The 4,803-nt window shown below is 42.0% G+C and overlaps 1 pseudogene; it reads right to left on the reverse strand.

The window, feature by feature from the left end:
* Window positions 1-3,630: 3,630 nt before the first annotated feature.
* LOC101530042 (UBX domain-containing protein 2A-like) lies at window positions 3,631-4,372 on the reverse strand (annotated as a pseudogene).
* Window positions 4,373-4,803: the final 431 nt, after the last annotated feature.

Here is a 4,803-nt window from a genome sequence, read left to right on the forward strand (position 1 = left end):
ATCCCTGCTGCCATCACGTCAAAAGAAACAATTGTTCAGATTTGTTTTGCCGTAGATAAGTTCAGGTATTTTTTTCTAAAATAGCACTGACAAAGAGAACTAGAATGTAGGTCTAATACAGGATCACATGTTTACTTTTTTTTAAAAAAGATTTATTTTTATTGGAAAGTCAAATATATAGAGAGGAGGAGAGACAGAGAAAAAGATCTTCCGTCCGATGATTCACTCCCCAAGTGACTATCATGGTCGGAGCTGAGCCAATCCAAAGCCAGGAGCCAGGAGCCTCTTCTAAGTCTCCCACAAGGGTGCAGGGTCCCAAGGCTTTGGGCTGTCCTCGACTGCTTTCCCAGGCCACAAACAGGGAGCTGGATGGGAGGTGGGGCCGCCAGGATTAGAACTGGTGCCCATATGGGATCCCGGCACCTACAAGGCGAGGACTTTAGCCACCACACTATCGTGCTGGGCCCCTAATAAATAAATAAAAGTAAACATGGGTCCCTAATAAATAAATAAAAGTAAACATGGGTCCAGTGCGATAGCCTAGTGGCTAAGGTCCTTGCCTTGTACGTGCCGGGATCCCATATGGGCACCAGTTCTAATCCTGGCGGCCCCACCTCCCATCCAGCTCCCTGTTTGTGGCCTGGGAAAGCAGTCGAGGACAGCCCAAAGCCTTGGGACCCTGCATCCGCGTGGGAGACCCGGAAGAGCTCCTGGCTCCTGGCTTCGGATTGGCACAGTACCGGCCCTTGCAGTCACTTTGGGGAGTGAGTCTTCGGACGGAGGATCTTTTTCTCTGTCTCTCCTTCTCTCTGTATATCTGACTTTGCAATAAAAATAAATAAAATGTTTTTTAAAAATTCCTGATGTTATAGCCTGAATTAGTAGAATTTCATATTACAAGTGGCAAAGAATAATACTCACAATAAATGTAGACTAAAGCAAAATGTTCTTCCTGGTATATGCTCTTAGTACCTTTTTTTTTTTTTTTTTGCAATCTTTTGCTGTTAGGAATTAAATTTGAATGACTCCATTTACTTTTTTTTTGAAAACAGAAAATGCAGATGATACAGAAAACGTATAGCAATTAGGGAAAACATATGAAAAGCATTCTAAACCAAAATTTAAATGAGCTGACAAAAACTTTGTCAGAATTAAATGAATGGAAGCTTTTTCATAACAGCTATACACAGTTATATTGGATTCACGTATATAGTCAGTCAAAACAAGGTAGTGACAAAGAAATGACTAATGCGATAATACTAGGTTTCCAAAGTGGGAGCCACTAAATATGCATCACTTGCTTTTCATATGTAAATTCCACTACCAACCCAGCCTTTCTCTTCTCTAGTATCCTGATCAAGGGAAGTAAAGGTCCCTCTGCTATATTTGAAAATTTGCAACAATTTTAAAAGAATTCAGATTTTCATAGAAGAAAATCTTTTTTACCTGACAACTTTAATAGTTTAGGATGAGAATGCAGCCAAAAAAACGCTTCAGCTGCAGATTTTCTGTTGAGTATTTGTTTTCTTTTGTACAGGAACAAAATTATTTTTTTTCCCTTGATAATATCAGAATGTGATAAACAATCTTTCAATTTGTACAAAGGTAGGCTGAGATGCATGAAGCAGAAAACAGCAATTTACGTGGTACATTTTAAAAAATACTCATTAGGGGGCCCGGCACCGTGGCCTAGCGGCTAAAGTCCTCGCCTTGAAAGCCCCGGGATCCCATATGGGCGCCGGTTCTAATCCCGGCAGCTCCACTTCCCATCCAGCTCCCTGCTTGTGGCCTGGGGAAGCAGTCGAGGACGGCCCAAGGCTTTGGGACCCTGCACCCGCGTGGGAGACCTGGAAGAGGTTTCAGGTTCCCGGCATCGGTTTGGCGCGTACCGGCCCATTGCGGCTCACTTGGGGAGTGAAACATCGGATGGAAGATCTTCCTCTCTGTCTCTCCTCCTCTCTGTATATCCGGCTTTCCAATAACAATAAAATCTTTAAAAAAAAAAAATACTCATTAGGAAACAATGGTATTACCCACTTTCACCCTGTAGCCCTTGACCCTTTGTTCCCTAATCAACTAAGTAAGATTACTAAAAAATAATTAAAAAAAAAAAATACTCATTGGGCCCGGCGGGGTGGCCTAGCAGCTAAAGTCCTCACCTTGAACACCCCGGGATCCCATATGGGCGCCGGTTCTAATCCCGGCAGCTCCACTTCCCATCCAGCTCCCTGCTTGTGGCCTGGGAAAGCAGTCGAGGATGGCCCAAAGCCTTTGGGACCCTGCACCCGCGTGGGAGACCTGGAAGAGGTTCCAGGTTCCCGGCATCGGATCGGCGCGCACCGGCCCGTTGCGGCTCACTTGGGGAGTGAAACATCGGATGGAAGATCTTCCTCTCTGTCTCTCCTCCTCTCTGTATATCCGGCTTTCCAATAATAATAAAATCTTAAAAAAAAATACTCATTAATTAGTGATGTGATCTTATAGACATTAGTTCTGAGAGCTGATCTGTGAATAACTAATTCCAAATTTTCAATAAAAAGAAACCCTTAATCTTTGAAAGAAAATAGGAGAGTGTTCCTAGAAGGAGAATATTTTTAAATTAGGTTTTGATAAACTATAGAAATGTGGCAGAGAGATTAGCATCAGCGTTGCACTGTATATAATTGTATACTTATAATTGTATTCTTAAGTGAAAACACATCTTAGGTATTGTTGCCAACTTAGCACTTGAGTATATCTTGGCATTTCAGAATAAAAACTGAGAACACTCTGATGTGTAAGCATAGGTGTAGCTATTTAAAAAAAAAAAAAAAAAGAAGTCCTGAGTCCTGGCCCAGTAGCTTAGCAGCTGAAGTCCTCACCTGCACGCACTGGGATTCCACATGGGCGCCGGTTCTAATCCCGGTTGCTCCACTTTCCATGCAGTTCCTTGCTTGTGGTCCGGGAAAGCAGTGGAGGTTGGCCAAAGCCTTGGGACCTTGTGCCCGCATGGGAGACATAGAAAAAGCTCCTGGCTCCTGGCTCCTGGCTTCGAATTGTCTCAGCTTCAGCCATTGCATCCACTTGGAGAATAAACCAGCAGACCGAAGATCTTTTTCGCTGTATCTCTTTCTCTCTGTGTATCTGCATTTCCAATAAAAACAAACAAATCTTTTTTTTTTTTTTAAAAAAGTCCTTGTGGTCTTCTGAGTTCTGAAAATAATTATCTCCATGCTTTTAGCCTGCCTTAATTTTTTCACATATTGCCATTTAAAACTTTTGAGACACCTAACATTTAAATAAATCCCTGCTATTTAGGAGTGATGTTTAAGTGACATGCTGTGAACATATCTTTCTAATTTATTCCATATTAAGATCCTAAGTAATGCAGATATTTAATATATCTAATGTTGATTAATTGGCATCTGAAAATAAACATATGTTTCTTTCTGAGTGGCCTTCGGAAAGATAAAATAAGCATCGTTTCTAATCATACATTTCTTTCCTAACATGCAGTAATTTAAAAATCGTCTCATCAGAAGAGTCAAATGCTGCTCAAACCAAAAGTCCAGCCAATCTGGCCTTTCTCTCCACTTTGGTTTGTGGGCCCACTTACAGTAAATGTTCCACCTCATCTATCAGAAACTAATGCTACGGAAGTTCTCTAAAAGGCTCAACTGTTTTCTCGACTCTCTGAATGACGACAGCATTCTGCAAATCACCTTCTGCCAGCGTAAGCACTTCGTCCAGCGTCCAGCAATCGGAGGGAGGGAAGGGCTGTTGCCAAAGAGAAAGGAGGACCTTTTCAGGATCCTTGTTATTTCTCAATGAAGTCCTTGATGTGACTTACCCTAAAGGAAATGTTAAACTTCTGGACAATCCTTTTCCCACTGGCCACACGAGTCTGTGCAGTAGTGATGGGTTCCAAGTGGTTCGGTGGGACAGCAGACAAATCGCTTTCATTTTCAACTTCAAGAATTGTCCTTTTAGAAACAGGTTTTAGTGTGGCACTTCCCAGGCAGTGGCTGGGAACTGCAACACAGGCTTTGTTAACACGCACACTTCATTTTCATTATCTTCAACTTTAATATCTACTTCTTTATCAAAAACTTCCCGTGATTCTGAAGGCAATTCCCCCTTTATGATGGAGTTCTGAAACTTCTGACTTTGACCATCAGAATAACTTTTGAAATCATCATTGAGTGTGAATCCATTTTTCCATGACTTTATACTTATATCTGCCTGTTTCTTCTGTTACCTGAGCTTCCTCAAAAAGGCTATCAGCAAAATATTGACAACCCGCTTGTCTATTATTACTGTGATGTTGATTGTCAGATGCAGATTCACAAACCCATTCTTGTTTTATATTCCCAAAGTCATCTACTTCTTTCATTGTCTTACCAGCACTCATATGAGATGCCAGCATCTCAGGTGAGGGCTTTCTCCTCTATGCCGCAACATTGACTCCATCAATGGCTTATAAGAAAAGGAAGAATAACCAGAACGAGCAACTTGCTCAGTCTCAGCATTGTGAGACCTTTGGCGATGCTATGGCGCAGCAAGGAGGCTCTCACCAGATGCCACGCAGACGCTAATGTCATGCCCTTGAACTTCCCTGCCTCCAGAACTGAGCTCCACAAACACTTCATTTATTAAACAAAATAAACAATTCCTTTAAATCAATTGGTCACAGGTATCACATATTACAGAAACAGAAAAATGGATCAGGACTCAGTCTAACAGATAACTGTTTAAAAGCAAATCAGCTTGGGGCTGGTGCTGAGGCACAGTAGGTTTAAGTCTCCACCTACAGCACTGGCATCC

This window comes from Ochotona princeps, chromosome X (assembly GCF_030435755.1).
Source record: "Ochotona princeps isolate mOchPri1 chromosome X, mOchPri1.hap1, whole genome shotgun sequence".
Lineage (NCBI taxonomy): Eukaryota > Metazoa > Chordata > Mammalia > Lagomorpha > Ochotonidae > Ochotona > Ochotona princeps.